This window comes from Triticum urartu, chromosome 1 (genome assembly GCF_003073215.2).
Source record: "Triticum urartu cultivar G1812 chromosome 1, Tu2.1, whole genome shotgun sequence".
NCBI lineage: Eukaryota > Viridiplantae > Streptophyta > Magnoliopsida > Poales > Poaceae > Triticum > Triticum urartu.
In genome coordinates, this window is record NC_053022.1 from 542,276,486 (window position 1) to 542,289,254 (window position 12,769).

Sequence of the window (12,769 nt, forward strand, 5' to 3'; positions counted from 1 at the left end):
ACATCCCCACTCCTCCCCAACTCCGGTTCGCCATCGCTGCCCCATCCTCCGACGTAGCCGCCACGAATCCAGCGGGCAGGTCAGTGGATCCGGCCATCCTTAGAGTGGATCTCGCCTCTCTGATGGTCGTTGCTACTGCCTAGTCCCTGGGCACTGGCTGGGGTGCCCTGCGCGCCGCCGCATGTTGGTTCTTCATCCATGGTGTGGTGGGCATAGCGAGAGAAATGGATGCCTTCCTGTTGATGGTATAATTTGGCTACTTAGTATGTGATGAGCCAAATTAAATAAATGGTTTATCAAGTTGATCCGTTAATGCATTGTTAAAGTATTACCACAGGAAATTTCATGGAAGGCGTGATGCATGCAAGTGATATATATCTACGTGTATGAAGAAGTATGCTTAGTCTTGATGGCCATTATCCAATTTCATTTGCGACGTTGCCGGAATATTTAATATTTTCTTTGTGGGCTCAAGGTATTTATACATATGCTTAGCCACTATATTTAGTGTGATGGCGACGTGGCCGGAATACTTTATTCATATATACAGGAGTGCATGTACGTGGATATGGCCTAGATTTGCTACGTACTTAGATCGGCAAGTATATTTTTGTAGACGTATGCTACATGGTAACCGAATCAAGAAAGGCGTCCTGATCGGTTTTAGCTTCAGAGTTGTAATTTTGTACGCTAAGTCCAGCGTGCCATATATATGTAAGGCCGTGGTCGATTGAGGAAGAGAACAATCGATCTATCAATACAAACTACTTTTTCACGTACGTCTATTTTCTATCGCTACTTCCTGCCGAGCCCTAGCAGCCCTAGGGTTTGGCGATCTTTGCCGTTTTGGGCTGGAAAGCGGGCGGTTCTCCTCCACGAAAGCGAGGAAATCTTTATTGCTTTGCCCATAAAGCAATCGTTTGTCGTCACGAAAGCACGAAAAATATCCTAGTGTTGCGCGGCGATTTCGCGTGCCAACACATTTGGCGACTCCGCTGGGGACGAGAAGAAGAAGAGCTACACGATGAGTACTGAGTCCAAGAACGGGAGCGACATCGACCCGGAAAACGTCATCGCCGTCACACTCGATGATCTGTCGGAAGATGTTCGGCGCGAGCTTAAAGAGGAGCTGGAGAAAGAAAAGGTTGAGAGGTTAAATCTGAAGTTGGCTGGATACGCGAAGACGAGGAACGGTGTCGTCAAAAGGTAGTTCCGAGCCCTTCCGATGCTCAGGTAAAAAACTCAACCGAGGAAATTGATCATCTAATTGATGTGTCCGTAGCTAGTAAATATGGTTCTAATATGGAAAATACGACGCATACAATTACTAAAGCAGTAGCTAATAGACTTAAAGAATTTAAGGTGCAATTTAATAAAGATCTTGAAAATTGTCTACCTGGTCATCTACGCTCATTAGTGCTGCAAGTCAATGATGAGTATTCTCGAAAAAGACCGATGCCAATAGACAGTAGCGGATTTAACAATTTGCCAAGTAATATACATACGCCTAGTGCATCAGCTAATGCTATGCAGCCTTACACCCATTTAAACAATAATCTAAATGGCCGGAACTATGTTGGTAGTTCGGCTAATAATTTTGTTCCTAGTACTACTGCTCCTACTGTTTCGACTTCGGATCCAGAAAATCACAATAGCAATAACCGAAGTTTTGGATTTAATTCTAATATGCAGCAGCCTAGTTATCAGACAGTGGCATATAGTACGCCACCGCTGCCGCCTGTCGGTACCGGGGTTCCGTATGGGCCGGTTCCTGATTTATATTTAATGGGTCTCCGTTGCAAACTTCGCATGCTCCAATTTCTTTGCCGGAATTTCCACCGCGTGCTGGTGTTCCATCTGCTCCACAAGCCAGTTCTCTACAGCCCAATAATAATTTTAAGGATCAGCTTGCTAACATACTTAGAGAATTTGGTTTAGAACCTAAGGGTAGAGCACGTGCATATCAAAAACCATACCCTGATTATTTTGACTCGACACCATACCCTCGTGGTTTTAGAATTCCAGATTTTGTTAAATTTACGGGGGAAGATGGTGGATCTACTTTGAGCATGTGGAACAATTTTTAGCATAATGCAGCGAGGTCGGCACATCGGATGTTTTTAGATTAAAGTTGTTTCCGTTATCTTTATCTGGTACTGCATTTACTTGGTTTACATCGCTTGCTCCTAATTCTATTTCAACATGGGCACAATTGGAGCAAAAATTTCATGAGTATTTTTATAGCGGTGAAACAGAACTTCGACATTCATATTTAACTATGGTTAGGCAGAAATATAATGAGCATGTTCATGATTATATTAGGAGGTTTAGAGATGTCAAAAACCGATGTTTCAGCTTGACCATAGCCGAAAAGGATTTAGCCGATCTTGCCTTTTCGGGTCTACTTGCTCATATTAAGGATAAACTAGAAGGGCAAGAATTTTTAGATGTCAATCAAGTTTTGCAGAAGGCTTTGGCGCAAGAAAACCGGGCTAAGGAAATTAAACAATATAGCCGGTTTAAAGATAATAGAAATAAAAAGAAAGATAACCATGTAGTTAATGCCTTAGATTATGATAGTGATTCGGCTAGTGAGGATGATGTTAATATATGTGTAGCCGAATGGGTTCAAGCGCCAATGTTAAAACCTTTTGCATGTTCTGCTTTAAAACCCACACCTGCTAGAAGAGACGAAATTAAATTTACTTTTGATGTAAGCAAGTGTGATGGAATTTTTGATATGTTACTGCAAAATAAATTAATTAGAGTGAGGGAGGGAGGGTCATGTAATTCCACCTCCGGAAGAATTGGGTAGAAGAGCTTATTGTAAGTGGCACAATTCTTTTTCTCATGCTACTAATGATTGTAACGTGTTTCGTCGACAGGTGGAATCGGCCATCAATGAAGGACGATTGGAGTTTACAGAAGGTTCTAAGATGAAGCTCGGCAGCGACCCTTTTCCTATCAATGTGGTCGAGCTTGAGAATAAAAAATTGCTTATTGGGTCGGATCAGACCGAATCCGCAAGAGAGAAAACATTGTTGATAACAGTGCTCCTCCAAGGATGATCAAACCAAAAAATCCAGAAATAGGAGTGTGGAAAGTCAACGGAGGGAGGAGACAAGCTCCAAGGCCAAAGCCGACAGTTAGCATGTTGTTGGAAAAATATACCTCACACAAGACCAACAATGTGTTTAATCGGCTCGGAGGTAATAAGCATCCTAGGTCTCCTTCTGGACATGGCGTTCATGAGCAATGGCAAGGAGATTGGTATGACGAGCAACCATATTTTGCAATGGAGCCGACATATTGGGGTTGTGCGTCTCCGATGTATCCACAGTTTCCTCCATGGGCATTTAATCCTTGGGCGCCATATCCTATAGGACCAGCAGGTTATTTTCAGCCGGGATGGATTCCGCCGAGGCCTATGTTTCGACCAAACATGCATGAGAAAAGGGCTCGGTTCAATGAGGAGGCTAGATCACATAATGCTATTGAGATTCGAGGAGGTCTATCACCGGTACGCAGTGCAGAACACAACAACTATAAGGGCGACCACAAGCGCATATGGATGCCGGTGAAACATGTTGATCCTAAACCCGGAAAAAGTACAGATGATTTAGATGCTGCTCATGGTCTGAAAATAGTGGAACACCAGTCAGATGAATGTGTTGTCAATTGTACAGAAACAAGCGGCGTCTTAAAAGAAGCTCTCGGTACAGAGGAGAAAAGCGACGGCATGAAGTTGCGACAAGCTGGCCAATCTAATCAATTTGGAGAGAAAGCTAATTCTGGGCATAATTCAGACAAGGAATGTGTTGTATCCTCACATACTAGTCAACAGAATAAATCGGCAAGTTCGTATGCTGATTTAGTTATGAGAAATTGTGGCCCAGGAACGTCCAAGAGTTTGCGTCCAACGGGTTTCAAGTATAACAGCAGCACACGTACACGTTAGGATTCAAATAATGTACGCGGCCAGGATTTTAATGCTAGTAAAGTATACAATTAGCAAGGAGGTTTTTCAGCCAAAGACAAAGCATTTGTCCCAGTAACAACAATACGTCAGTACAGGCCAAAGGATCCGGGGGGCAGCAAAATTAAGTCAGTCGCGCCAGGGACTAAACCAGCACCTCACTGGTGCCCGAAGGGGCTTACTCACACTCAGAAACGACGTGTACAACATCTGCGGACATTGGAAATAAAGGAAGAAATAGCTGAGAAGAAGCGTGATAGATGGTTCAATCAGGATAAACCAATGGCACCTACAAAGACTTGGAAGGAGAAGCGCATTGCAGCAGAAGAAAATAAAAATACGGATGACACAATTATTGTTGAAAAATCAGAGGAAGATAGAGATGTACCAACTGATATGGATGTTAATATGGTGTTCACATTGCCTGCTGAATTTCGAGCGCTCGAGGCTGAAATTGCTGAACTTGTTCTTGGCCCAAAGAAGGCTACATTTGTGAAACCAGAGAAGCACGGTCGGCACCTAAAGCCATTATTTATCAGAGGTCATATTGATGGTAAGCCTATTAGTCGCATGCTTGTTGATGGCGGTGCAGGTGTTAATATTATGCCCATTTCGGTATTTTCTAAACTGAACCGAAAAGAGAGCAAGTTAATGAAGACCAATATGGGACTTAGTGGGTTCTCAGGGGAATTGTCCGAGGCTAAGGGTGTTATTTCTATGGAGCTCACAGTTGGAAGTAAAACGTTGCCGACTGCGTTTTTTGTTGTTGATGTAAAAGGCCGGTATAATATTCTGTTAGGACGCGACTGGATTCATGCAAATTGTTGCATCCCTTCTACTTTACATCAGTGCTTAATTCAGTGGGTTAATGATGATGTGGAGGTGATTGAGGCCGATAATTCTTCATGCATTGCTTTGACGGACGCGCCGGTTGATTGGCAACAGGGTGAGATGCGATGTTTGACCGATAGGGATTTATCGGACTATGATTATATCAATATTGGTAGAGATGGTTTTGTACCTATAAATGCACAGCCGGCTAACGTAGCTCGGCTTAATGATTTATCTATATAAATGATGAATAAAGACGACAGTATTAAGTGGCTGCAAAGATGCACGGAGGAGTATCGTTCCGGAAAGAACGATATGCATGAAACTATTGAAGATTTTGATAACATGGAAAAGCTTGGACAGGGATTCTCATCGGCTGATCCACTTGAAGAAATTGATATTGATGATGGAAGTATTCCGAGACCTACATTTATCAAAGCTAGCTTGAAAGCCGATCAGAAAAGTAAGGTATGTTTATTACTTAAAGAATTTGTTGATTGCTTTGCTTGGAATTATACCGAGATGCCCGGTTTAAGTAGAGATTTAGTAGAGCATAGATTACCTCTTAAATCTGGTTTTAGGCCGCATAAACTACCTCATAGAAGTTTCAATCCTAATTTGTACTAGATCATCGAAGGCGCGCGTTGCCGCGCCCATCCATTGTTACAATATAATGATAGTATGTACTTAATACCAAATCCTCAGTGTATTATTAGCAAGAACTGGAAGGGTTGGGACTATACTTATAAGAATTGCATAAATAAGATAGTACACGTAAAATTGAGGTTACAATTACCGAGAAGTAAATATCAAAATTTGGAGGGCAAGATATTCAACTGAAAAGTATTAATTATATACTTTTGTAACATTCCTTTAAGATTAATTAATGCTACAAATTTTCCATGTCAAATATGTATCATGCAATCTCATAAATACAAAGCTCACTCCGGCCTTTATGCAAAATAAGATCTGCAATTAGCTTGCTGAAGTGCGAGGCTTCAAGAGACATCAAACATTTCACATGTCTTTTTTACAGGCCGTACTGCCAAATCAAGCACACAAAGAGGCTTTCAAAAAGTAAAAAATCATACATCAACAAAACTTTGATCTAGCCCCCTGCCACACTACCAGTAAAATCATAAGCTTTAATATATGTCAACTGTTGCTGCATCTGTTCATAAGTAGATCATTTCAAGTTCAGTCTTGATTGGAGTTATATCGTCCACCACCACAAATTTTTCTCAAGCCAAAAACACCAACTTCTGCTCCAAGGTGAACTTGATGTTTTCAGCCTGTTCAAAGAGAGGAAAAAAAATCCATATGAACCTTAGTAACAGGGTTAAACGTGCATAAAGGTAGTTGTATAATTTGCAACCTTTCAGAATCCCTGAAGCTCCCCTTCATAAGCAACAAAACACGTCACACAAAAAAGCAGTACCATATTTTCACCAAGGCATACTTCATTCACGCAAGTGACTGGAAACACACACAAAAAACATGGTTAAAGGGGAAAGTTCCCTCCCTTAAGTGTACATTGTTAGGTAGAAGATGCACCCTTGCGGATCAAACATGGGTGGGTGAGCTTAAAACCATGCACTCAAGCCAACAAAAGTTATCTGGAAGCAATAACAATTTCAGGTGATTGGGGCCATGTACATGGATGGACGAGCTTACAACCGACATTCCAAGGTCCCAAGTGTTGTTCTTGTACAAGCCCAATCTAATTAGGTTCTGAAAATCATCAAGTTCTGACATGATCGTCCATTTTTTTGTGCGAATAGTTGCATTGAAATGAATATTTGATAATTTTAAACAGAAACCTTGAATATGTCAGGCTTAAATTACATGAAATTAACTCTGAAGAAAATTAGGACAGTAAAAAAAATGCAACATCAAGAAAAATGGAAATGCATCGTACATTCTTTTAAAATATATACGTTGGTTATTTAGTAACACGATGTCCTGAACAGATTTTAGGATGACATAGATGAAGGACAGAAAATAGTATCCCATCTACTTGTTTCAGTTAAGATGTCATAGCTCTTTTATATGACTAAGTATCCCAATATTCGTTAGTCATCGGAGAGGATGAAATCATACTTGTAAAAATATTCCATGAGTTCATATCTACGTGCTACCCTTTTTCACAAAACAATTCTACCTCTGCTACCGACTCATAAATTCTTTAGCTTAATTAGCATCGATTGTAGTACAAGTAAACAGTTACTTATACACAGCTTAACACATAAGCTTTGAACGGAAAAAAGTACCAAACCGAATAAGTCGAAAGTTAAACAAATTTTCACATGGAGGCTGGAACATATGCCGTTCTCAGAACTTGATCAAAACCGAAGAATTGGTATTCGCCATTTTATCCTATATAATAAGAACTGATCGGATACTACAAAATAAGATCTGATCTGCTCACCTTGGGGTAGCAATTCTCCACGACAAGTACACATAAGGAAGAACACATGGAGATCTACCCAAGCATGATGTTGAATATTTTGTGCTGCTGGAGTAGAGAGGGTGAGCGAAGAGTCGCCAGGGAGGAAGTATATATACACGCTCCCAGGCATGGAGACTTGGCCCCCAGGCATGAATTCCTGCTTGAAAACTGAAGTATGATTGTGTTAATTAAGGTTGGGTGGAGCAGTTTCCAGAGATAATGCGCCATCATCGCCCGCGTCCCCCACACCTTCATACCTTGCAGGCGGCTCGGGCGTCGGCTGGATCGACCGGCCCTCGGCTCACCCGCATCCGGCGTTTCTGCTCGATCCCCTCACGCTAGATTCGCTCGTGGGTGGATAGTAGGATGGATTCGCTCGCGCGTCGGCTCGATCCCACCGCAGGTCGCCTGCTTCGCCTGAATCGAGCGGCCGCTGCCGCATCCGCTCTCGTTTGACCGCCCGTCGCATCCTCTCAACGTGTGGAGCGAGTTTTTTTCTTTTCTTTTACAGAACGTGAGCGCTTGTAAGAGAGGGCCTTCGTTGCTTTGGGCCGAACAGGAAAAAATGGGCCAATTGACCACAAGGCTCCAAAATAGCTACGGGATAGCTGCCCTTGCGAAATTAGGTGCAGTTCGCGGTGAACGTAGTATCAACTTTAGATTGGACGGCCAGGAACGTTTAACAAACGAAATCAAACGGCCAGAACTGTCTAATTCGTGAGGTGGCAGGGATTAGGCTTAGTTTTACTGTTCTTAATGACTGCATCAAAGAAGAAGTTGATCGGTTGTTAAAAGCTAAGTTTATTCAGCCGTGTAGATATGCAGATTGGGTTTCTAATATTGTGCCCGTGAAAAAGAAAAATAATGATAATATTAGAATTTGTGTTGATTTTAGAGATTTGAATAAGGCTACTCCGAAAGATGAATATCCTATGCCTATAGCCGACATGCTTATTAATGATGCATCAGGACATAAAGTGATTAGCTTTTTAGATGGTAATGCGGGTTATAATCAGATATTTATGGCCGAACAAGATATGTCTAAGACTGCTTTTCGTTGCCCAGGTTTTGTTGGTTTATTTGAGTGGGTCGTTATGACATTTGGGTTGAAAAATGCCGGCGCTACATACCAACGAGCTATGAATTTAATTTTTCATGACCTTCTAGGTATTGTACTAGAAATATATATTGATGACATAGTTGTTAAATCGGATGGGTTTTGATCATCATTTAGCCGATTTAAGATTAGCTTTTGAAAGGATGTGCCGGTATGGACTAAAAATGAACCCACTCAAATGTGCTTTTGGCGTATCGGCTGGCAAGTTTTTAGGCTTCATAATTCATGAAAATGGCATAAATATTAACCCTAAGAAAGTGGAGGCAATTAGAAATTTGAAGGAACCCACATATAAAAGGGATGTGCAAAAGTTGTTAGGAAAAATTAATTACTTGAGACGATTCATATCTAACCTTGCAGGTAAAATTGAATCGTTTGTTCCTCTACTTCGGCTAAAGAATGAAGCCGAATTTACTTGGGGGGCAGAGCAACAAGACGCTTTTAATTATATAAAGCAATGCTTGTCGAATCCTCCAATATTGCGGGCGCCCAAGTCCGGTGCGCCGTTCAGGTTGTACATTGCTGCAGAAAATAGGGTGATCGGTGCGGTGTTGGCGCAAGAGGTCAGCGGGAAAGAATACATCATTGCATACTTAAGCCGTCGTTTGCTCAACGCCGAAAGTCGGTACGTGTTTACTGAAAAGTTATGCTTATCTTTATACTATGCATGTACCAAGTTTGGGCCTTATCTTCTTTCTAGTATGTGTGTTGTAGCTTGCCAGGCTGACATCATTAAGTATATGTTGCAACGACAAATTCTTAGTGGTATGATTGGAAAGTGGCCTTACGCATTAATAGAATATGATTTAACATATGAATCGTTGCGTGCTATGAAGGGTCAAGTTATCGCCGATTTCATTGTTGATCATAGGATTAAAGATGATGAAAACATTAATTATGTTAGTGTATGCCCATGGAAGCTTTATTTTGATGGATCGGTTTGTAGGGAAGGGCAAGGCGTCGGTAATGTTTTAGTTTCACCTAATAATGTTTTTTATAATACATCGGTCCGTTTGGAATATCCTTGCACTAATAACCAAGCTGAGTATGCAGCTTTACTGTTTGGTTTACAAACTTTAGTTGATATGGGCGTAAAGGATGTAGATGCTTTTGGGGATTCGCTTCTGGTAGTACAACAGATTAAAGGCGAATTTCAATGTTTTTATGAGTTATTAAATAGTTATTTAGACCTATGTTTAGACATAATTAAGTCTCTAGATACGTTCACCGTCCATCATATACCTAGAGAAGAAAATTCTAGAGCTAATTATTTAGCACAACAAGCATCTGGTTATCATATTAGTAAAGGAATGTTTTTTATATTAGACAAGCCGATGCATGCTGCGTCTATAATGATGGATACTTTGCCACGGGGTGCACTTGGGCCTAGCACAGTTGATCAACTAACTGTACAATGTAGTGCAGATTCGGTGCATGGGTCACAAACGACCGAATTAGCAAATAGTTTAGAACTAAGTGATTGGAGAGTTCCTCAAGTTAATCATTTAAAGGATCCAAGTCAAACGAGAGATAGGAAAATTCGACAGCAAGCTTTAAAATATACTTTGTTTAACAACGAGTTGTATCGCCGAACAATAGATGAGTTATTTTTGAAATGCTTGGATTCTAATCAGTCTAGAATAGCTATGGCTGAAGTGCACGAAGGAATATGTGGAACACATCAGTCGGCTCACAAAATGCGATGGTTATTAAAATGAGCGGGGTTTTACTGGCCGACTTTGTTAGAGGATTGTTTTCGGTATTATAAAGGTTGTGAGGCATGTCAAAAATTTGGTAATGTACAGTTAGCGCCCGCTTCTATGTTAAATCCCATAATTAGGCCATGGCCATTTAGAGGATGGGGTTTAGATTTTATTGGTGAGATACATCCTTCGTCTTATAAAAGACATCGCTTCGTCCTAGTTGCTACAGATTACTTTACAAAATGGACTGAAGCAGTTCCTTTGAAAAATATGACTCATAAAGAGGTTATTAGTTTTGTTTTAGAGCATATTATTCACAGATTCGCTATTCCTCAAACTTTAACTACTGATCAAGGTGCTTCTTTTATGTCTCATCAATTTCGTGAATTTGCCGAATCTTTAGGAATTAAGTTGTTAAATTTGTCGCCTTATTATGCTCAAGCTAATGGACAGGCCGAATCTAGCAATAAAACTTTAATTAAACTTATAAAGAAAAAAATTGAGGAACATCCGAAAAGGTGGCATGAGGTACTTTCGGAAGCTTTATGGGCTCATCGGATATCTAAGCACGGAGCGACTCAAGTAGCACCGTATGATCTAGTATATGGCCAGGAGGCGGTGTTACCCGTAGAGGTCAATTTACAAGCTCTTAGAGTGGCCAGACAAAATGATTTGTCGGCTGTAGATTATAATGACCTGATGATGGATAAGATAGATGACATTTCAGAAGAGAGATTAAGAGCTTTGCGAGAAATAGAGAAGGAGAAATTAAGAGTAGCCAAGGCTTATAATAAAAAGGTGAGGGAAAAATCGTTTCAAATAGGAGATTTAGTGTGGAAAATGATTTTACCTATTGGAATTAAAGATAGGAAATCGGCAAATGGTCGCCGAGTTGGGAAGGCCCATATAAAATTATAGAGATTGTTCCTGGAAATTCATATTTTGTACAATCTTTGCAGGGAGATAAGTTGTCGAAAGCTCTTAATGGAAAATATTTGAAGAAGTACTATCCTAGCATGTGGCAGGAGGCCTGAACATGTTGTGGCCGATATGTTATTCCAAGTATGGCCCTGAGCAAATTTGGCCGATATATTATTTGAGATATCGCCCTAAGAAAATTTAGCTGATGTATCGTTGGACATCGCCCTGAGTAATGATATGATCAGTGATCGACTTCATCCTACGGCAAATCCTATAGTATTTTTGGTCAATGCAATTGTACCAAAAACAGGGGGGCATGTGTTGATGGTATAATTTGTCTACTTAGTATGTGATGAGCCAAATTAAATCAATGGTTTATCAAGTTGATCGGTTAATGGATTGTTAAAGTATTGCCACAGAAAATTTCATGGAAGGTGAAGATACAAGTCCTAAGAAGAATCATATGCTATACTGGACCATGGGCGTGATGCATGCAAGTGATATATATCTACGTATATGAAGAAGTATGCTTAGTCCTAATGGCCATTATCCAGTTTGATTTGCGATGTTGCCGGAATATTTAATATTTTCTTTGTGGGCTCAAGGTATTTATACATATGCTTAGCCACTATATTTAGTGTGATGGCGACGTGACCAGAATACTTTATTCATATATACAAGAGTGCATGTACGTGGATATGGCCTAGATTTGCTACGTACTTAGATCGGCAAGTATATTTTTGTAGACGTATGCTACATGGTAACCGAATCAAGAAAGGCGTCCTGATCGGTTTTAGCTTCAGAGTTGTAATCTTGTACGCTAAGTCCAGCGTGCCATATATATGTAAGGCCGTGGCTGATTGAGGAAGAGAACAATCGATCTATCAATACAAACTACTTTTTCACGTACGTCTATTTTCTGTCGCTACTTCCTGCCGAGCCCTAGCAGCCCTAGGGTTTGGCAATCTTTGCCGTTTTGCGCTGGAAAGCGGCCGGTTCTCCTCCATGAAAGCGAGGAAATATTTATTGCTTTGCCCGTAAAGCAATTGTTCGTCGTCACGAAAGCACGATAAATATCCTGGTGTTGCGCGGCGATTTCGCGTGCCAACACTTCCATCAGCCATGGCTGGGACCTAGGAGGCACGCTCCTCTCACACCCAACACCAGTATGTGGTGGATGGCCGTGCATCTAATGGCCATGGCAGGGGTTGGTCGTTCCAGGATCCAGGCACATATCCAAGGTGCAAATCCTATTGGTCGACGGCATGGCCTCTCTCGCGGGCACACGCGGCTTAGGCGAGGGATCGTCTGGCAGTGGGCTAGGTTGTGGTGGAGCTCCCGTCCATGATGGTGGCTTGCCCCGATATGGTTCTGCCGGATCTTGGCCCTAACACTCTTCATCCGACAAGTCATCTTTCTACTAGATGTTGAACTCTTGGATCTGGCCACTGACAAGTTCCGGTCTTCCCTGTCAGAAATCTATATGGATTGGCATATGTTTCCCTTGGATATCTAGATCAGAAAGGGTCCGGTGTCGCGCGCGGTCATATTTTCAGCCAACACGGCCTTAAGAGGGTGCGGCGCAAAGCTTCGCTTTCTTATGAGTGTCATGGGACATGTCTAAGTCAAGATTCTCAAGGCATTGATAGAGGTGGGGAAAATCACGGCGGCTGTGATTGGGGGTGTTTGAAGCTTCGGTGGAAGGGTATATTGAATGCGATGAAGATTGTGTGCCAGGTGTATGGTGACTTGTTTCAACGACCTCGGCAAGC